The sequence below is a fragment of the Scyliorhinus canicula genome, chromosome 16, assembly GCF_902713615.1.
Source record: "Scyliorhinus canicula chromosome 16, sScyCan1.1, whole genome shotgun sequence".
In the NCBI taxonomy this organism is placed as follows: domain Eukaryota; kingdom Metazoa; phylum Chordata; class Chondrichthyes; order Carcharhiniformes; family Scyliorhinidae; genus Scyliorhinus; species Scyliorhinus canicula.
The window spans coordinates 38,058,903-38,082,048 of NC_052161.1; the positions used below are offsets into that span (position 1 = coordinate 38,058,903).

General features: G+C 44.2%; 1 protein-coding gene and 1 long non-coding RNA gene across 7 annotated transcripts in view; one reads left to right on the forward strand and one right to left on the reverse strand.

Annotated features, from left to right (window-relative positions):
* LOC119979467 (C-terminal-binding protein 2) overlaps positions 1-23,146 on the reverse strand; it is a 352,842-nt gene that overhangs the window by 163,746 nt on the left and 165,950 nt on the right. The window lies entirely within an intron of this gene.
* LOC119979468 overlaps positions 1-23,146 on the forward strand; it is a 52,154-nt gene that overhangs the window by 6,148 nt on the left and 22,860 nt on the right. The window contains exons 3-5 of one of the 4 annotated variants that reach the window (XR_005463732.1): positions 1,754-1,920; positions 21,705-21,741; positions 22,000-23,031. This is a non-coding gene — a long non-coding RNA (uncharacterized LOC119979468). Of the gene's footprint in view, positions 1-1,753; positions 1,921-10,571; positions 11,250-21,704; positions 23,033-23,146 lie in introns of those variants that run through there. The other 3 variants (XR_005463731.1, XR_005463729.1, XR_005463730.1) reach the window with 3 other exon arrangements.

Here is a 23,146-nt window from a genome sequence, read left to right on the forward strand (position 1 = left end):
TAATTGTGGAAAGATGTAAATGAGTTAGAAACAGTTTCGGGGGCGCGGCTTTCAGGGTTTGGTAAGGGGGTTAAGGAGAAAGCAGGATGTGTTTGGGGGTCGGTGTCAGAGGGGCTGGAGGGTTGGGGTTGTTGGTTGGATTGATGTGATGGTCTTCTGATGCCCTTTGGTTGTTCTTTTGATATTGTGTACATTTATATTTTGTCAAAAAGCCTTGAATAAAAATATTTTTTTTAAAAAGAAACAGTTCAGAGATGATTTACTGGGCTAATACCAGAAGTGGGTGGGTTCTCTTCTGAGAAAAGGCTGGGCAGGTTAGGCTTGTATCGAGTTGAATTAAGACGGGGGAACTGAATCACAGCCTTCAAGGTCCTGAGGGGTGTTGACAGGATGGATGTAAGAGAGGATGTTTCCTCTTGTTGGAGAATCTGGAACAATGGGTCACTCTTTAAAAATGAGGGATCGCTCATTTAAGTCAGAGATGAGGAGAATGTTTTCCTCTCTCAGAGGACCATGAATCTCTGGAACTCTCTTCCTCAGAAAGTAGTGAAAGCAGAGTTTTTGAATATTTTTAAGGCAGAGCTGGATAGATTCTTGATTAACAAGGGGGTTGAAAGGTTATCATGGGGTAGGCAGGAATGTGGGGTTGAGGTTACAATCAGATCAGAGATGAGCTAATTGAATGTCGGAACAGGCTCAAGCACCGACCGAGTGGTCCACTCTTGCTCCTAATTCATATGTTTGTTTGATTCGTGGAGCAACTTTAATATTCGTTTAGAAGAGGTTGCGGCTTATTTGGACACTTTTGCAGCTGAAAGGAGAATTCATGAGGTGAACTGAGGTAATTAATAGTTGAGGAGACAAATGGAGAAAAGATGCATATTGAATGACAACTGGATATCTTATTTAAAATAAGTACAACAGCGTAGCAACAAAGTAGCCGCAGATTATTAATGCGCCTGATCCACCAAACATAAGACCTTACAGTTAAAAATAAACTTAAGGATCAGGTAGTAGCTTTGTGTGATTGCTTTTCAATCAGTCAATACTTGCTAATGTTAATTTTAAAATGTCCAACAGAGGCATCCATGGTGTCTGCTGCGTCAGATCCTGCCAAGATAGATCTCAAAAAATGTGCTGGGAATTTTTGCTGTGCTAATTAATTGACTGCATTTAACAGTTTGCCAAATGGACATGTGACAGTCTTCTGGGATTTTGACTTGTCAGGACTACCAAACAACCAAAAAAGAAAATTCTGTGACCAAAAGGCCAATTACTATCATAAAAGAACACAAACAAAACACACTCATCAATTATTGCATACCGTAGTAAACTGCTGTAGATGGTTTTAGAGCAGTATAAAATGGACCATGCACGTTATATATTCTATGATAGGAATACCATCAGTTACAAATTTGCCATATTGGTGCACAGATGGGCTGAAATGTAGCCCAGCTCAACATTAAACCAGCACAGAGAGGCAATCAACAGAATAGCATATAGAACATAATACATTAGCAGGAATAGCAGACATAGGGCCGATACATCTGTAAGAACTAATTCCCTGGAGCAATGTTACACACTTCATGTTTCTACAAGCCCAAATTTTAAACAAAAATCTGAATACAAGATAAACATTGGGCCAGACAAAATAAGGAAATCCTGTCAGTTTAATCAAATCCTCTATCTGCACCAGTTCTGCCCCAGTCATCTTTTTCATTAAGAATGTTTGTCTTTACAAATGTTTCTGCAGAGGTGACAGCACAACACTGAAAAGCCATCCGCTGAGAAGCTAATGAATAATTGCATGCCATCGACGATGATTCACTTTGCTACATGCTGGCAGTACATTGCCATTTTACTGAGCGCGTATCTGCATTAACTGAACTTGCAACGCTCAGTCGGTGCAGCGTCAAAATGGTTAGTTCTTAACTGTTTTCATACCTTTCTACTATTGACCTCTCTTGGGCGCAAACAAAAATAATATTTCTTGAAACTGGAAAGTATTTGCATGAGACTAAGAAGTGGTAACGATATTGAAATGGAATTCTTTTCCAATGGCTCTTATTCAGCTTGAAGAGGTAAAAAAAAAATCCTTTGGCTGCCATGTTTTTTGTGTATTGATTCTTGGGTATGTAGAAATTGCAGGCGATGCCTCCTTCCCAGTTGGCTTGGAAGATGGCGGTGATGAATCTTCAGAAGGCAGGTAAGAGACTTAGCATGCGACCTGAGTTACAAGATGGCCAGACCACTAAGGACATTTGATTATCTTCCCTCGAGGAGATTAGCGAACCAGTTGGGTTTCCTGGCCACTTTTATATGAAGCGAGTATTCTTATTTCCAATTTGGGCCTCTAGTTTCTTGGTGCAGTAGCAAACACACAACCTTGTTCACATGCAACAATTCTCCAAGTGTATTAATCGCCTTCATTGGGCCACATGGTTTCACTTGTTTATGTCATAAAATAGAGGCAGCTTACCGTTTTTCGGGCGAACAAAGAGACCCTTTTGGGGGGGGGGGGCTGCAGGCCAATTGCAAATTTTACATGAAGGTGTGGTGCAAATGTGTTTTTTTTTAAATGGCTTGAAACAGTCATTGGCCCTTTGCGAAAGTAAACACGGGGATTGAAGCCTAAATCGGGCTCAGGCCTGGACACCTTTTGTGACCACCTTTGGCATGGAAGCAGTAAGGAAAATTTCTAATTTATTTCAAATTTCAAAAAGGGAATTTGTAATTGTTTTTAAAAGTGAGTTTGAAACGGGCTTTGAAGATATTGGATCAATTGTAAAGGGATCATTTGGAATTTTCTTAGCTAATAAGAAATACTGGCACATGTGACCTAGCTACCCCTGACCTGGAAGCAGTACTAATGGGAAAGCAGTGGAGACCAGAAGTCATGGGGCTGGCGTACACAAAGGAGCTGAAGGTTGAATGCGACCAACACACATGTGCAGTCACAAAGAAATGCTGCAGTAGGGCACAGCCAGGTGTAGGCGCATAATAAAACAACATTTTCACAGTTTAAAAGAAAGCGTGATTGAACCTTTTTGCTTCAGAGCCATTAGTTTTCAAACTTTACCGAGTTGTCAGATCATCATGCTTGTGCCAGCTTGGTGATGTAGCTCAGGTGAGCTGCTATTGCAACTGTTCCCATACACAATCTCTTTCATTCTTTCACTTCCCAGTTCCATTCTAAATTACAGCCTAGAAACTTTGGTTAACATTGTGCTAATTTCAAATATTAATGTATCCCATGGGTTAAATTTTCACGAGTGACTCTTTAGCTTACACTTCACATTCTGTTTAAATGTTGACCCATGCGAATGTTCAAAACAAATTCAACTTGTAGATCCCCAGTTCTAATTTACCCTTACTTTGTAGAATGAGAACGTGAATTAGATATTGGAAAGACACGTAGAGACAGAAATCCCATTATAGGTTACGCTACTACCGTGGTTATGTTACTGGACTAGCAAACCAGGCGGTCTGGACTAATAGTGCAGCAAATGGGAGTTCAAAATCTACTGCGGTACAAGTGTCTGAATTCAATTTAAATCTCAAAATATAAAATGGCTATCTGTTCGTGACTATAATAAAGCTGTTAGATAGTAACTAAAACCCAACTGGTTCACCAAAGTACTTTGGAAAGGAAACATGCTGCTACATCTACACTGACCTGTCCATGCCCCACACCAACATGACTTCTGAAACTGCCCTGAGAAATGGCCTCAGAAGTCACACAGATGTATCAAACAGAAGATGGCCCATTTTTTAGGGCAACTGGAAAAGGACAATAAATACCCTCTTTGCCAGCAACATTTATATCCCGAGAATGCATTTTTAAAACACTTTTACTTTAAAATAATAACCAAGACGTAATACTTGGCTATGTTTGATTAGAATATGAGCTCCGAATTAGTGTCTGACTCCGTTGGTTTATAAGGCAGAGAATTATTTCTGGAATATATTTTCCCTGTAAAACTCTTCCTTTTCCTCATGAAGATGGTAGGACACATTAGGATAGAGTTTCAAAGAGTGCCCGCACCATCTCCCATGTAATTCACCCAAGTAGCCATTTTCTATTGCACAGCTGGAACAACATAGTTCTTTTAAACTGTAACCCCCAGTTCTCGTCTCTCCCACATGGCAAAACATTCTTTCAGCATCCACCCTGTCACAGTAAGACCCCTTCTCAATCTTCCAAACTCCAAACGGTCTGGGCCCAAGCTTTCCTCATAGGATTCATAGATTTCATAGAATTAACAGTGCAGAAGAAAGCCATTCGGCCCATCAAGTCTGCACCGGCCCTTGGAAAGAGCACCTACCTAAGCCCATACCTCCACCCTATCCCCACACCTCCACCCTATCTCCATAACCCCATCTAACCTGTTTGGACACTAAGGGCAATTTAGCATGGCCAATCCACCGAACCTGCACATCTTTGGACTGTGGGAGGAAACTGGAGTACCCGGAGGAAACCCACACAAACACGGGGAGAACGTGCAGACTCAGCACAGTGACCCAAGCCAGGAATCGAACCTGGGATCGTGGGGATGTGAAGGAACTGTGCTAATCACTATGCTACCGTGCTGCCCACCTGAGGATAATCACCTCGTTCCAGAAATCGGTCGAGTGAACCTTCTCTGAACTGTTTCCAACGCATGTGCCCTTTCTTAAATAAACAGACCAAAACTGTGCACACGGCACTAAGTGTGGTCTCATCAATACCCTGTACAACTGCAGCAAAACATCTCTGCCTTTATATTCCATTCCTCTTGGAATAAACAACAGCATTCCATTTGCCTTCCTAATCACCTGTTGTACTTGCATACTAACATTTTGTGACTCATGTACTAAGACACCCAGATCCCTCTGTATCTCAGCGTTCTGCAATCTCTCTCCATTTAAATAATATGCTGCTTTTTTAATTCTTCCTGCCAAAGTGGACAAGTTCATATTTTTCCACCTTTTTAAAATTCATTTATGGGATGTGGGCATAGCTGGCTAGGTCAACATTTATTGCCCATTCCGAGTTGCTCTTCAGAAGATGGTGACTTGCCTTCTTGAACTGCTGCAGTCCCCGAGGTAGAGGTGCACCCACAGTGCTGTTAGGGAGGGAATTTCAGGATTTTGACCCAGCGACAATGAAGGAACGTGATATATTTCCAAATCAGAATGTTGAGTGGCTTGGGGGAGAACCTCCAGGTAGTGGTGTTCCCAGGCATTTGCAGCTAGATGATAGAGGTCGTGAGTTTGGAAGGTGCTGCCTTAGGAACCTTAGCGAGTTCCTGTAGTTCATCTTGTAAATGGTACACACGGCTGCCACTGTTCATCAGTGGTGGATGGATTGAATGTTTCTGGAAGGAGGAGCTATCAGGGGCTGGTTTAGCTTGCAAGGCTAAATCCCTGGCTTTTAAAGCAGACCAAGCCAGCAGCAAAGTTCGATTCCCGTTCCAGCCTCCCCGGACAGGTGCCGTAATGTGGCGACTAGGGGCTTTTTACAGTAACTTCAGTGAAGCCTACTCATGACAATAAGCGATTTTCATTTCATTTCATTTCAAGTGGGCTGCTGTGCCCTGCATGACGTCAAGCTGCTGGAGTCTCACTCATCCAGACAAGTGGAGAGTATTCCATTACACTCCTGACTTGTGCCTTATAGATGGTGGACGGGCTTTTGGGAGTCAAGAGGGGAGTTACTCGCTGTAGGATTCCTAGTCTTTGACCTGCTCTGGTAGCCAGAGTATTTATGTGGCTAGTTCAGTTCAGTTTCTCGTCAATGGTCATCACCAGGATGTCGATAGTGGGTACGTCAGCGTTGGTAATGCCATGGGGTGATGGTGAGATCCTCTCTTGTTGGAGATGGTTATTGCCTTGCACTTGTGTGATGTGTTATTTCCCAGTTGTCAGCCCGGCCCTGGATAATGCAGATTTTGCTGCATTTGGACAGGAACTGATTCAGTATCTGAGTAGACGTGAATGGTGAACATTGTGCAGTCATCCGCAAACATCCCCACTTCTGACCTTATGATGGGAGGTCATTGATGAAGCAGCTGAAGATGGTTGGGCCTAGGACACTACCTGGATGAATTCCTGCAGTGATGTCCTGGAGCTGAGATGATTGACCTCCAACCACCACAAACATCTTTCTTTGTGCTAGGTATTATTCCAATTAATGGAGTTTTCTTCGAATCTCACTGACTCCAGTTTAGCTAGGGCTCCTTGATGCCATACTCGGTCAAATGCTGCCTTGATGTTAAGGGCAATCACTCTCACCTCACCTCTGGCATTCAGCTCTTTTGCCCACGTTTGAACCAAGGCTGCAATGAAGTCAGGAGTTGAGAGACCCTGGCAGAACCCAAACTGAGCATCCGTGAGCAGGTAAGTAAGTACCACTTGATAGCACTGTTGATGACCCCTTCCATCACCTTGCTGATGATCAAGAGTAGACGTATGGGATGGTAATTGGCTGGGTTGGATTTGTCCTGTTTCTTGTGTACAGGACATACCGGGTCAGTTTTCCACATTGCTGGGTAGATACGTGTAGTAGTTGTACTGGAACAACTTGGCTAGGGGTGCGCCAAGTTCTGGAGCTCAGGTCTACAAGACTATTGCTGGAATATTGTCAGGGCCCATAGCCTTTTCAGTATCCAGTGCCTTCAGCCATTTCTTGATATCATGTGGAGTGAATCAAATTGGCTGAAGACTGATATCTGCGATGCTGAGGACCTCCAGAGGAGACAGGGATGGATCATAGAATCATAAAATTTACAGTGCAGGGTCTATACCAGCCCTTCAAAGAGCACCCTACATAAGCCCACACCTACACTCCAACCCAGTAACTCCACCTAATCCACTCGGCACTCCTGGTTGAAGATTGTTGTGAATGCTTCACTCTTGTCTTTCGCACTGATGTGCATCATTGAGGATAGGGATATTTGTGGGGTCTCCTCCTCCCGTGAGTTGTTTAATTATCCACCATTTTTCATGGCTGGATGTGGCAGGACTATAAAGTTTAGATCTGACCCGTTGGTTGTGGGATCGCTTAGCTCTGTCTATTATTAGCCATTTATGCGGTTTGTTATGCAAATAGTCCTGTGTCGCAGCTTCACCAGATCGGCACTTAATTTTTCGGTATGCCTGTTGTTGCTCCTAGCATGCTCTCCGGCACTCATCATTGACCCAGGGTTCATCCCCTGGCTTTGTGGTAATGGTAGAGTGGGGATATGCCAGGCCATGAGGTTACAGATTGTGGTTGAATACAATTCTGCTGCTGCTGATGGCTCACAGTGGCTCAGGGATGCCCAGTCTTGAGTTGCTGGACCTGTTCGAAGTCTATCCCACTTAGCACGGTGGTAGTGCCACACACCACGATGGAGGGTATCCTCAATGTTACGAGACTTGTAACACCTACCGATAGTCATGGACAGGTGAGGACAAGGTCAAATATATTTTATCCTCGTCGGATCCCCCACCACCTGCTGTAGTCCCAGTCTAGCAGCTATGTCCTTTAGGATCCGGCCTGGTATGTAGCAGTACGACCAACCCACTCTTGGTGATAGACATAGCGGCCTCCACCCAGAGTACATTCTGCGCCCTTGCCACCCTCAGTACTGATTCATCAGCTATGGTGGGACGGTGTGTGGTAATCAGCACAATGTTTCCTTGCCCATGTTTGACATGGTGCCATGAGACTTCATGGGGTCCAGAGTTAATTCCATCCCCAATGTGTACCACTGTGCCACCACCTCTGCTGGTTATGTCCTGCCGGTGATACTAGACATAATCAGGAATAGTGATGGTGTGACTGGGACATTATCTGTAAGGTAAGAACGATACTGTGAGTATGGCTATGTCAGGTTGTTGCTCGACTAGTCTGTGAGACAGCTTGCCAATTTTGGGACAAGCCCCCAGATGTTAGCAAGGGGGACTTTACATAGTCAACAGGACTAGGTTTGCCGTTGTCATTTCCGGTGCCTTGGTTGATGCCGGGTGGTCGGTCTGGTTTCATTCTTTTGTATTTTCTTTGTAGTGGTTGAATACAGCTGAGTGGCTGCCTAGGCCATTGCAGAAGGCATCCAAGAGTCAACCACATTGCTGGGGGTCTGGAGTCACATGTAGACCAGACCAGGCAAGGGTAGCAAGCTTCTGTCCCAAAACAACATTAGTGAAGCAGTTGGGCTTTTACAACCATAACAATGTTTTTCATGGTCACCATGGACTGCCATGCTGTGATTCGAACCCTGGTCCCCAGAGGATTATCCTCCGTCTCCGAATTACTGCCGGACCGTCTCCACGTTCGCCAGCCAGTAATAATGCAACAAATTTGGGGACACCAGCCTCCCACCCAAAACCTCCTTTGTAAAAACACCAGCCGAATCCATGGCGTCTTGTCAGCCCACACAAACGTAGAGATTAACTTATCCCCCTTACAAAAAAACGCTTTGACAGGAATATCGGAAGTGACTGAAACACAAACAAAAATCTCGGCAGGACTTTCATCTTGACCGTCTGCACCCTCCTTACCAATGATAATGGGAGGGCATCTCATACCTTTCACCCCCTCTACGAAGCCGCCTAGATTCCATTCATGCATCGTGGCCCAGTCATGGGCCTCTTGAATACCCAAGTACCTGAACCTACCCCTGGCCAACCTAAATGTAAGGCACTCAAATCTGCCCTTCTCCCCAGGATGTTCAGTGGAAACACTTCGCTTTTGGCCGAATTCAATTTGTAGCCCGAAAAAGCTCCAAACTTCTCCAATATGCCCATTATCCTATTCATACCGCCCAATGCGTTGGAAATATACAGCATCATCGTACAGCGAGACTCTATGCTCCTGGCCTCCCCTTACAATGCCTGACCATTCCCCTGATGCCCCAAGCACAATGACTAAGGGTTCAATAGCGAGTGCCAACAGAAGTCGGGATAACGGGCACCCCTGCCTTGTACCCGTGTAACCGGAAATCTCCTGAACTAATCAAATTTGTCCTAATGTTAGCCGTGGGGGCCGCATATAACAACTGCACCCATGAGACAAACATGGGCCCAAACCCGAATCTCCCCAGGATCTCGAACAAACACCTCCATTCTCCCTATCAAATACCTTCTTCGCAACCATGTACACAATATCCTCCGGCACCCTACAATTTGCCAGCATCATGACCACATTCAATAATGTTAATATTGTTCGACAGCTGCCTTCCCTTCACAAAATCCATCTGATCCTCCAACATCACCCCTCCAACCACTCACCCATACCTTCGCCAGCACCTTCACATCTGTGAACGGGGATATGGACTTATATGACCCACATTCTACCAAGTCCTTATTATTCGTGTAGATTAACAAAATTGATGCTGAGGCAACGTGGCTGGCTGGCAGGAGCCGCCGCCACACCCCCCCCCCCCCCCCCCCCCCGGCCAAAAAATCAGAGGGGCAAATTCTGTCACAAACCGTCTGTAAAAGCCGACCAGAAAACGATCTGGCACTGCCTCTTTCCCTGACTAGATCGACCCAATCGCTCCCAGAACCTCCTGTAGCCCCAGCGAGGCCTCCATTCCCTGCCCCTTCCCCTCTCAACCTCCAGAACACCAGCCCCTCCAGAAACCGCCATCTTCAATTTACTTTCCCACCTACCTATGTCACCAGCAAATTTAGCAGCCATACATTCAATTCCTTCATCCAAGTCATTTATACAGACTGTAAATATTTCAGGCTCCAACACTGGTACACTGGTACATGTGGCACTCCACTCATATCTTGCCAACCTAAAAAGTACCCATTTAACTCTACTCTCGGTTTCCTGTTGGCTCACCAATCCTTTATCCATGCTAATATATGTTACTCACCCAAACTATGGAATTTTATTTTGTGTGGTAACCTTTTATGTGGCACTTGCCAAATGCCTTCTGGAAATCTGTAAGTACACCATATTCATGGGTTCACCTTTTTCTATGTTACTTGTTCCTTCCTCAAATAACTAACAAATTAGTCAAACACAGTTTCCCTTTCACAAAACCATGTTGACTCCTGATCGCATTGAGATTTTCGATGTGCCCCACTATAACATCCTTAATAATAAATTCCAGCATTTTTCAGTGTCAGATGTTAAGCTAACTGACCTGTAGTTTCCTACTTTCTGTTTCCTTCTTATCTTGAATAGAGGAGATACATTAGCTATTTTACAATCTGATGTGACATTTCCAGAATCTAGGAACTTTGGAAAATTAAAACCAATCCATCTACTATCACAGCAGTCACTTCTTTTCCCAGGCCCTAGGATGAAGTCCGTTTTGGTCTGTTGACCTGTCAGCATTTAGCTCTAATAATTTTCTCAGTACCTTCTTTCTCTGGTGATTGAAATTGCTTTAAGTTCCTCCCTTCTGTTCCCCTCTTGATGCACACTTGTTTCTGGGATGTTACTTGTATCCTTTGCAGTGAAGACAGATGCAAAATATCTGTTTAATTCATTCATCCACCGTTTCCTTATTTTTCATGATTAGTTCCCCAGACTCACTCTGTAGAGGATGAACAATCACCTTGTTTCTCTTTCCCTTTTTAAATATCTGCAGAAACTTTTACAGAAGAAAGAACCCTGTTCAATTTCAACCTCCTCCAGCCTCAGCCTCGGACATTCAGAGTAACACTCAATGCAACCCCCAACACAGGCTAGATGTTCCACCTTGGTCTATACGATTCAGTTCCACATTGGCTGAAGTATTTACTCACTCATGCTCTGCTGGCGTACTGCCTTCTGGTCCATGTTCACATAAGTTTTCTTTTTGAAAGTGCTGAATGACATTTATGCTCATCCTCGGTCAAAGAAGCCTTGTTTCTGCAGCCTCTGCTACAATCAGGTAAACATCGGAAGGAAATTTACCAGCCATCAAGAATAAAATCCACAAGCTCATAACTTCAAAAGGATAGCCACAGCAGAGTCATGAAGGAAACAGTGGATATTCCAGATGGAAGTATCTGGAATGTAGAATTAAACAGAATGTCTAACTGCTCACCAGTAAGGTTCAACCTGCTCTGGATTGCGAACTAACTGGTTAGAACTGGACTTGGACCCTCGAGTTTGTTAACCTTCAAAGTGCTTGCTCAACATTTATTGCACTCCATCAATAGGTTCTTGTTTATTTAACAGGGTGAGGTTAGCACAGGTCCAACAAGCACGGTACAGTTCTGTCCCATGAAGCATTTTTATCTTTTTGTTGACTGCAACCTTTGGACTAAAATATTCTCTGTTTATTTGGTGGCATGCTCGCATCAATTGTCGGATCAACTTGGGGAAAATTTGGGGCTGGTTTAGCACACTGGGCTAAACAGCTGGCTTTTAAAGCAGACCCAGGCAGGCCAGTAGCATGGGTTCAATTCCCGTACCAGCCTCCCCGAACAGGCGCCGGAATGTGGTGACTAGGGGCTTCTCACAGTAACTTCATTTGAAGCCTACTTGTGACAATAAACGATTTTCATTCATTTTCATTTTTCAAAAATGGATTCCCACAAGGATTTCTGTTCCTCATCAATCAGGAAAAGCTGGAGCCTAGCCCGATCTTGCACCACACTGTCAGGAATATGGTTGCACACCACATGCTTGTCATCAGTGGTGCGTTATTATTCAGGTAATCAGAAATCCATAAAAAAAGGAGGAAAAATTGCCTTTCACATCCTTGGAATATCTCCTATGCTTCCAAGTCAATTAATTACATTAGAATAGTGCGCACTATCATTACATAGGCAAGGGCAACGGTCAACATGTGCACAACAAGATTCCACAAACACCAATGAGATAAATAGTTCTTTTGGTGATTTTGAATTAACTTCCTGCTCTTCTTTCAACAATATGATCATTTATGTTCATCTGAACAGCCTCCAGATCTCCATCTCATCAACTTAGACAGAACTAATATTGCACAACATGCGTGCATTAAACTATCCGGAAACTACATTCAGTGATCTCAAGTGGAATTACCAATCACGTGAAATGCTTGAGAGAGCAAATGGAAGATTTCACATGCTACATCTTCTCAAGCGTCACAAGGTACCTCAAACTGACCTACTCACTGCGTTTAATAGTTAGTAAAACCCACTATTGAATAAGCAGCACCTGTTTAGAATGCTGGACCTACCAAACAGCATGAGACCAAAAGTCTAACAAATTAGCACTGTCTTGTCATGCCCAGTCTACCTCAGAAGGGTATGGTGTCTCAAAAATTTGAGCAACAGGTGAAGCCAGCCGTTTCACACTGTTACTACGCAGTAGCTACATGAGCGGTAATCTCCACTTAAAGGAGCTGCCGTCAAGTCAAAAAGACGTTCTGTCTATCACACAAATGAGTAGTGTGGTGTACGAGTTTCAGTGACAGTGTGAAGCCAGGTATGTAGGCTGTACGTGCCAAAGACTGCTGGATCATATCAAACAGCATGCCCCTTTGGTTGTTTGCAAAGTACTGACTTTACCCAACCAGCCGTGTTTGCAAAACGCAAAACATGGTGCCCAACATTAGATTTTAATCCACGATTGGACAACACTTGCTAAACAAGAATTACACTGAAAGCCAAATTAACATTATCAGTTGGTCTTGCAAGGTGCTCACTTAGGCATGTTAGAAGCCACATATATTCATATGCAGCAGGGCATCATCCTCTGCAGTCAGAAAGAACACATTCACACACTATGCTTTTTTCAACTAAACAAAAGCTTGGGGTAACAGCCATTCCCTGGTTCACTCCACATGGCAATGCTTTGACCAGAGTGGATCTGCCTAGTTCGAATTTGAGAAATACCTTAGCAGTTAACTATTCCCTGCTGCGGTTACCATGACAACACTACTCCCATTCAGAAACAATTTTCCAACCAATAAGCACTCTCTTCTCATGCAGTACAAACTGTTGTTCTCTTTCCTGTTGGTAATCTTATATTCTGTCCCAATGAGTGCAAAATGCAAAGCTCAGACATCGTATCTCTTTTTTCAGCAATACTCAAGTTCTGTACTACCTAACGACTATTATCAACATTGTGATTACTGAATATTCCAGCATAATGCACAAGCATTGGCCATCATTTGAGAGTGTGCAGCCTGGGCATGCCTCAAGCAATCTATCAAATTGCAGCTCACAATGTTCTGAACTCTGAGAATGATGTCTGCGACAAGTGTGCAGCAAAGTCATTACATTTCCTGGGTCTATTGACTTGATGTGAGGTAGGTGTAGAGTCCCCAAGAGAGTTATACAGCCTATATCATGGCAAATAACACTGTAGAAGTAGTTTGAGGAGTTTTAAAAAAAAGTGAAGCTCTCCACTATGGTCTGAACAATGGAACACCAGAGGCTTACATAGATGGTAGGAGAATGATGAATTGCGCATATCTAACCGTTCCTGACTGTCCCAGTTCAAGTATTATTTTAAACTAACCTAGGGATGGCATGGAGGCACAGTGGTTCGCAGTGCTGCCTATGGCGCTGAGGACCCAGGTTGGACCTCGGTCCGAGTCACTGTCTGTGTGGAGTTTACGCATTCTCCCAGTCTACCCCCCGCAACCCAACAGATGTGCATTTTGGTGGATTGGCCACACTAAATTGGACTCAAATGGGAAAAAAATAATTGGGTACTCTAATTTTATTTTAAAATAATAATTTTAAGCTAACATGCAGTCGAAGGTTACATTCTGCAGTCTCTCCTTCCTTCCCTATGTACGGTATGCATATTCTGTATAACATGCAAGAAACATAAGGAGGCAATGGGCAAGTTGGTCTTGATTGCAAGAGGGATTGAGGATTGGATTAAAAAGGTATGTGCAGCTTGCACATTCTCCCCGTTTTTGTGTGGGTTTCACCCCCACAACCCAAAGATGTGCAGGGTAGGTGGATTGGCCACGCTAAATTGCCCCCTTAATTGGAAAAAATTAATTGGGTACTTTGAATTTATTTTTTTAAAAGGTATGTGCAGCTGAGATCTCACGTGGAGAATTATTTGGCCTGCTCGTCTCCCTAGAAAGCATAGGAATAGACCTTGCATAAAAGAATTGCAACCAAAGTGCACCGGCATCATTAAAGGACCAGTATTATTCCCTTGAGGCGAGAATGAGTAGAATGAGCCTGTGCGCTGGACCATGCAGAACACTGAGAGGCTATCTATGTGAAGCATCAAGAGCTCTTAGAGGGCTCTGCAGGGTCCATGCAGAAAAGGTGCTGAAACTGAATGATGGCTCGCAGTAATGCTTAGGGCATCCAAGAGATAAATTTGTACGGCTCTCTGCAATTGGAGTGTCATGAGTAGTTGGCCATCAAGACCCCCCAAAGTGCCATTGAGGCATTGTCATCGAGTGAAGTCGGGAGGAGGGGAGGTGGGGGAGTGGAGAAGTGATTAGCTCTGCTATCCCCTCCGCCCCACCCTTTATTTGGGGTAGCAAGAAGCATACAGGAGCATCCACACTTGCATCGCTTCACAAATGTGGTGTTACTGTTGCAGAAATGCATCACAATGATAGCTTTCAGATTGGGGGTTCTTTAAGAGGTCTTTAAGATAGGCCAGCGCCTCCCAGTGTCAGGAGTAGAGGGTGCACATGATGCTCTCTGCGGTAGTGGGGTGCAGGGCTCACTTGTGCTTGACACTGTGTCACCCCCACCCCCTCTGGGGGACTCCCGGAATCTGGCACATCATAATTGAAGTGTATTTTGTTTTTCTGCTTCCATAGATAGTTCAGACAGTGTCCTACTGCCCCCCCCCCCCTCCACCAACAACCCGACTCCCTCCCTCCCCAACATCCCCCCCCCCCCCTTCCTTTCCATTCTGTTGGTAGAGGCAAGAGTATCTGGTCTTTCCAGTGCAATGTTTAATGCGTGTACCATTGGTTTTTTGTAGAAATGTGTTGTGAACTGTTTTAATAATCAGAGTATCATACCCACACTCCCCGTATTTTGGTACTGAGGAGAGAAGGGTACCCTGTCTCTCCAACACAAATTTGGTGTTTGTACCGTTGGCCTAGTATATATTTTTACTGTTTTAATAAAAACAGGGCAGCACGGTAGCATTGTGGATAGCCCAATTGCTTCACAGCTCCAGGGTCCCAGGTTCGATTCCGGCTTGGGTCACTGCCTGTGCGGAGTCTGCACATCCTCCCCGGGTGTGTGTGGGTTTCCTCCGGGTGCTCCGGTTTCCTCCCACAGTCCAAAGATGTGCAGGTTAGGTGGATTGGCCATGCTAAATTGCCCTTAATGTCCAAAATTGCCCTTAGTGTTGGGTGGGGATACTGGGTTATGGGGATAGGGTGGAGGTGTTGACCTTGGGTAGGGTGCTCTTTCTAAGAGCCGGTGCAGACTCGATGGGCCGAATGGCCTCCTTCTGCACTGTAAATTCTATGACTAAGTTCCAAATGTGTTTCACCTGGTCTACATTGACTGACTGGAAGCTGGCTATTGGAGGAAAATATTTAAGGGAGCCTCGCAGTTAAAACTGCAGAATGTTCAGAAAACTCATTCATCCAAGTTTCCTGATCTCAAAACAGCCCCATCATGGAATGCATGTCCAAACTAAAATCTCATCCTCTGTTTGCACAGACTAAAACTGGGGACTATGCAGCATTTATCTTTCAACTATTCGTGCAAATGGAAAAATGCATCCGGACGTTCCAAGAGAAGCATCGGGAGGTCAGCATTTAGGAAAAGTGGAAAAATTTCTACAGAGATAATGCCACCTAGTACAGAGAGCTATATACATAAAAACTACATAAAATTGTATATGGGATACTGTAGATGGCCGAATCCTGCTCTGATCAGACTAGTTAAGCAGCATTAGATGAAATGAGTTCACCCTGAATCTAATTGACACACCAGGAGGAAACAGAAAGATTTTACCAGCAGGTTAAGAGGAAAAAGTAGTCTCATCAGCTCCTTAAACTATTGCCATAACTCAGCTTACCGCACTGTGGCCCGTGTGTGATTCTGGGTGGTTTCAGTTCCTGAGAATGACATATTATTCCGCTGGGCATTGAATTTCATTACCGTGTTGCTGTACAGAAACATCTTCTGCATCACGTAATTACTTACAAACCTATGTTATTATACACGGGCTGCTTCTGCTTTTCAGAATCAGTCTTAATCATGATTAAACATTTATTAATGGAACCTAGGTTAAGTAGCCACCTGTCTTTTGGAGACAATTGCTATTAGAACAGAAAATGAAGCTCCAAGGATTTTACAAAATATAGTATCCTACATTCTACAAAATACAGTATCTGATGTACAATATCCTAGAATACAGTATCCTACCATATCCAATTTTATACAGTATATATAGTTATCTATACTATATAGCATTCTGCAGTATATATCTTACAATATACAAAGAATCCTTCATAGAATTATAGAATTTACATTGCAGAAGGCCATTCAGCCCATCAAGTCTACATCAGCGCCTGAAAGAGCACCCTGCCGAAGTCCATACCTCCACCCTACCCCATAACCCACCTAACATTTGGACACTATGGGGCAATTTAGCGTGACCAATCCACCCAACCTACACATCCCTGGACCGCATCATATGATAAGAACATAGAACAGTACAGCACACAGGCCCTTCGGCCCTCGATGTTGTGCCGAGCAATGATCACCCTACTTAAACCCACGAAACCCGTAACCCAACAATCCCCCCATTAACCTTACACTATGGGCAATTTAGCATGGCCAATCCACCTAACCCGCACATCTTTGGACTGTGGGAGGAAACCGGAGCACCCGGAGGAAACCCACGCACACACGGGGAGGACGTGCAGACTCCACACAGACAATGACCCAGCCGGGAATCGAACCTGGGACCCGGGAGCTGTGAAGCATTGATGCTAACCACCATGCTACCGTGAGGCCATATATAGTGTATACGATACATGAACTGGTAAGCTTTTGCCTGTGTGTTTTGATTGACACCACTCATGAGGACTCAATATAGGAAAATGCCAATAGACTCACCAAGGCTTCTACCAACTATGTAAATCCAAATGAAATGTAAATTGACAGAGATTCTTTGGTCTTGGTTGATTATGTGTGCCAAGTTGTTGTCTCCTATTTTTCAAAAAGACAATTTACCCACACACAAACTCTATTTTAAACATACACTCTTAAATTTTGACCTATAAGTGATACTGGGCTCAGAATCCCCTGCTAAAGTACACCACTGACAGCTCCCAAAACTTAAATAGTGTAACAGCATTGTAACTTGCAATATTGTATTTTGCCCTTTATTTCCTCTCGGGACACGGGCAATGCTGAAAAAGCCATTACAAGTTGCCATAATAAAGGTGGTGGTGGGCCTTTTTTTTAGATCACTGAAATTCTTCCGATGGCGGCACTTGGAAGAGAATTGCCTCAAAATGGAGTTAGTAGTCAGACTGGGGGTTAGGAAAGGAAAGGGATAATGGTAATACACCCACTGAAGCTTCTACAAACAAAACATACCATACCAGGGTTAGAAAATAAACTTTTCACAACCCAAAGAAGCTTGGGACTGAACAAGTGGCCTGGAATGTCCAGGTGCCAGTGCTTCACTGATTTGGAGATACCTACAGAGCTTTCTGAGGTGAATGACATCTGAAGGGCTGGCGCTTCGAACACACAACTAGATTGGTCACCAGAACTGAAGAAGTTTTTTTGGAAACTAAGGATATACAGGATTAGGATCTCCACTTTACCGTCCCTGGTCGTGTTTTCTTAGTGTTTCTTCTATTAATCATTTAAATCGTCATTGTTGAAGTATTTTGGTTTCTAGTATGTAGGACAGGTGTCTCTGCAAGATAAATAAGGCCATCTCCAACAGAGAGAAAAATGACAGAAATTAGACATAGACAGATATGAATTTATCAGCTAACATCCAAATTTCCCAGAGAACAAAGGATACCTAATCCAGCTCCTCAGGTACTGTCATTAGCACAGAAGGTGAATTCCACCAGGAGCAGAGGACCCAATATAGTCTAACATTACACCCTCAATGGAAGGTAGGGCAACCAGTTCATCCAGTCAGCTCACAGGAACAAGGTTAGACAGGATGTGGAAGTGTGGCTAACTACAAGCATTTGGGCCATGAAATAGTACAGCATCTGAAAGCAGGCGCAAGGATCGCAATGTTGCACTGGAGGCTTTGAAAAAGGAGGAACAGGTGAGGAAAAGTGTCATTAATCCACAGGGAGCCAGGAAGCTCTCCAGGCAAACTTTGTGAAAGCAATGGGCCCATATCACCACTGTGGTCAATGCCAAGAGTACAGGCCCCGGTGATCTGTTCAATCACATTTTGTGTGGCAGCATGGCCACGGTCACTAGTGCAACTGCTGGCAATGCCATCCTCACCCTGCTCTGAGGTTGTAGCTGCAGTAGCAATTAGCAGATTTCAGTGAGGACCACCTTGATGAAGCAGAGACATTTGACCCAGTTTTCCTCGCTGAAGGGGCAGCATGGTAGCACAGTGGTTAGCACAGTTGCTTCACAGCTCCAGGTTCGATTCCCGGCTTGGGTCACTGTCTGTGCGAAGTCTGCATGTTCTCGCCGTGTCTGCGTGGGTTTCTTCCGGGTGCTCCATGTTTCCTCCCACAGTCCAAAGATGCAGGTTAGGTGAATTGGCCGTGCTAAATTGCCCCGTGTCCAAACAAAAAGGTTAGGTTGAGTTACGGGAATAGGGTGGAGGTCTGAGGATAGGGTGGAGGTGTAGTCTTAGGGTGCTCCTTCCAAGGGCCAGTGCAGACTCGATGGGCCGAATGGCCTTCTTCGGCACTGTAAATTCTATGATTCTATGAGGCGAATTGCTCCATGAATAAGAGCCTTTTCCCCTCCTCCCTCTTCCAGCAGCTTTTCCTACCTCTGCTTATTCTCCCTATCATGCTGTAGTCCAGGGGAATGCAATCCATGCAAACATGTCCGCGAGCCAATGGTTTGTGAAGAACCCTGGAAGTTCGGACAAAGTTGTCCAGCACATTTCGCGCCATTCCCTGTAGACTTCAGCAACTTTAAACAACTCTGAAATCGCCAAACCTGAAAGTAGTCAATGATCCTTTTAAGTAGCAGTGTTTGGGACTCCTTCCTTCTGCTCTACGCACGTCCAGCTGCACGATATTAAGAGAGAGCATTAGCCTGAGCACTGAACTCCAAAGTGGCGGAGCTCATGTTAAGTCGGCCTTGCATGCTAACTGATGTAATAATCTGCCTACTCCGCATACTTCCAGCACACGCGTGCCTTCACCAAAGTGACGTCCAGTGCAGCTTGCGCCAGAAATGCACAAGCGCCTTGGAGTCCATTTTGGAGGTAAAACAGTACTTGTAGTAGCAAATAAAAACAGGTGCTATGGAGCCAAATTTCAAGACAATAGACTTCGATCTATTCAATAGACCAGACCTAATATAAACTTTCAGATTTTTGAGTAAAATCAAAAATTAATCCCTCCAGTTTATTTCAATCTCAGATATTGATCTGAACTGTAAATTTATCATCAGTGGATGGTTAATGCTGAATTACTGTGACATGATAGAATTAACCTTGCAAAGTCTTTGACTTCATCAATTAACTATAACCACCAATTATCTGTGTACTGAAATATTTTGGCATTGCTGAGATTTTCAAGCGAATAGGTAACTGCTAGCTAATCTTGCTTCTTCCTTAACTGGCAGAAAAGGGTTAATTAATTCACTCAGTACCTGTGAAAGTCCCATCAGGATCTGCAAAAGTGTAAATGCTAATATCCAAGCAGATTGATGTTGAACAGTTCTGAGAGCCAATTAACTCCAGGGCATTGACTAGGTGGTTAAACCCCAGACACTTCCTTGACAAGTTGTTAACATGAAAGAGTTAAGAATATATCTGGTGTCCTTAATGAATTATTCTTGTCAAGAGTTTTACACGCTCCCATGATGATCTTGGATAGGGAATTCCAAGATTTTGAACATCAATGATGAAAGGGTAGCGATAAATGTTCATTTATGTCTTTGTTCATGCCTTTCAGGTGACGGATTTCCCCTGATATTTTCAGATACTATTCACTAAACCTATCCAGACCTGAAATATCATGCAAAACTCTCTACAATGGAGGACAAATTTTCTAAATATCCTGCCCTCCCCACCCACCCAGTACAGATCTTTGAGTTCGGAATGTAATGCAAAATGCCTCATCAGTGAGAGGGGTTTCTGTTAAACCTTATCAATGTGGTCATCATTAATCTCCAAGTGATCGCCTGCATTTAGCTCATCTCCCTGGCCTATATCATTACTTTTCACGAGATGTAGAAATAAACACTCTCCATGTAGCTCAACTAACATTTGAGGAACTCCATTCTCTTCTCCTTCATTCACTCACTCTCCACCTCAATTTATAAATAAATAATTAAATTCTCTTTGAATAATAATTTGGTTATCCCAACTTCTTTCTTGAATCTGTCTGCAGACTCCTTCTTCCATTTCTTCCCACAATTCCAAGGTTTGTAATTCACCTCAACTAATGTAGCAAGCACTTGTTAAATTTTGGGCTTCAATAAAGCTGACTTTGTACTCCTTTCGTATTGGCCATTGATGACTTCCTCTTGTATCAATATTGCCATTCCGCACCCTTACTAACTTTCCTGTCCCTCCAAGATAAACTATAAGACAACAATGTCCTCATAAGTGCCTCATAGGTGCTCCAAAATAAAAGCAAAATGCTGTGGATGCTGGAGATCTGAAATAAAGACAAAGGGCACGATCTACCAGCCACGTCGCACCTGACCAGGATCGCGACATGGTAGTACATGCTGGGTGACGCCTCCCGCGGGCTTCCCGGCAGCCACTAAGCCTCGTGGGATCTACCCAAGTCACACGAGGTGGGGCGACTGCATTTCTGCCCACAAAGGGTGGGATCAAGCCACACTCGCTTAAGTAGATTTTAAACCTACTGAGGCCTACTCACCTTCGCCAATGAGTCCCCAGCTGGGTGCCGTTCAGTACTGGTCCACACTGGGCCAGGTGGAACAGCGTCTGGAGGGTCTCTCGGGTCATCAGATGCCCCTAGGTGGCCAGGGACAGTGCAGGATGGCCTTCTGGCCCTCCTGCTGAAAAGGTGCCTGGGTGGCATCCCAATGCCAGCACGAGCACTCCCAGGGTGCCAGTGGCAGGTTTCTCAGGTGCCAGGGTGGCAATGACAAGGGCCAGGGCCTGAGGGGCAGTCATGCCCATGAAATCAGGGTGGAGAGGGATATGAACGGTGGGGGGGGGTGCATATTTGGAATGAAGGAGCCTCTAGAAGGTTGGGGGGGGGGGGGGGGTGAAGCGTGTGGGTCTTGGAAGGGGGGCATGAAAGGGGCCGTGGGAAGACCTGAAAAGGTCTTCCCACGCCCTATAGCGGGGTTCTCTCATTTGTGGGTGGGGGGGTTTATGGGGTACTGCCAACGTGTGTTACCCAGAAGGGTGGGGTGTGGGGGATCCACAAGTACACTGCGAGATCGGGCATCCTTTCAAAATGGTGGCCTGATCTTGGAGGAGCCGGTCTGGCCAGTGAGTTCAGGTCCCCAGGGCCCATAAAAGTGACCACGTGTGGTTGGATAGCAGTGGGGAAATAACACTTGGAAACCTTTCTGTTAGATCGCACCCAAAGTGTTGGAAAGACCCAGCATGTCTGGCAGCATCTGTGGAGCGAGAAACAGAGTTCACGTTTATAAATGGATTCAAAACATTAACACTGTTCCTTTCTCCACAGATGCTGGATGGGATTTTCTGGTCGCACAAGCCTTCAGGTACACAACCCAATTATTTTTTCCACCCAATTACGGGGCAATTTAGCACGGCCAATCCATGTACCCTGCACATCTTAGGGTTGTGGGGGTGAGACCCACGCAGACAGGGTGAGAATGAGCAAACTCCACACCGACAGTGACCCATGGCTGGGATCGAATCCAGGTCCTCAGCGCCGTGAGGCAGCAGTGCTAATCACTGTGCCATCTGCGTTTTTCGGGTACTTACTGTTTTTATCTAATTTTTGTTCTCTGGTTCAGATTGGAATTCCCCCAGCCAGGTGAGTGAACAACATTCAGTGGCCAACATTTAAAAAGGGAGACTTTCACAAAATGCACATGGGGGTCAGTTAAACGAAGGACAAACTAAACCCCTCTGTATAATAAAGGAAATTAGCACGGCGAGAAAAATGTGATGCGTATATATATACACAACGGTTTAGAAATATGGGAAATGTCAATAAAAAGATTTTTTAAAGAAGGGAGACTTTCCAGTGCTGCAACCAAGTCCTTTGCCTCGCAGAGAACAGCGAATATTGGAAAATTGAGCCAGTTGGAGTGCACAGCCGTAGAGGAACAGCCAATCACATTCACAGGCATGCATTTGAATTCATCTAATTTGCAATCTCTGCCATACCCGAATGATTGTTCACAAGTGAACACAGAGCCAGAAAAATCTCCCCTGAAATGCTTGCGAGTATATGGCTCGAAGCATTCTCACTGATCTTTCATTTAAACTCACTCTAAGTCAAGTTAGAAATCTGACTTGCCACTGGACTGCAGTTATGTCATATGCGGTGTTAAATCCATGGAATGGAAGATTGTCTGCACAAATTGCTGTCTTTGGGACCAGACACGAGTTAATGCAACATTAACTGAAGTGGTATGCTTTCATTATACACATATTTTGAAATGGAAATGAAATGAACGCACACAAATGGATTTGTGGCTTCCTTTGCACAGAGCTGTTCATTGCGGTGACCCCTAAACAGTGTCATCAGGATGAAATCCATGTAATTTTTAAATAAAATAACGTCTGTGGAATTTGACACAGTGCAAGCTTTTTTTTTTTGCATTCATGCTTGAACACCCACCGATTGTCGAAATTCAACTTTAAACACTACAGATGAAATACGATATATTTTATACATTAAAAGAAAAATCAAAGGCATTAATCAATTGGGGTTGTCATGCATACATTTCCAAAAAAGGCTGTAGTACTGTCACAAATAAAAATCAATTACCCAATAGTACAGTTGAACCATTGGAACTTTTGCTTCAGATGGTTGAAGCTTAATTAACTCAGGCTTCACATAATCCAAAATTCAACACTGAAGTTTAGGCTAGACCTCAAGTTTCAACTTTCTGATCTGCTACAATTCTGAATTGCTGTTGCGCAGTCCCATGG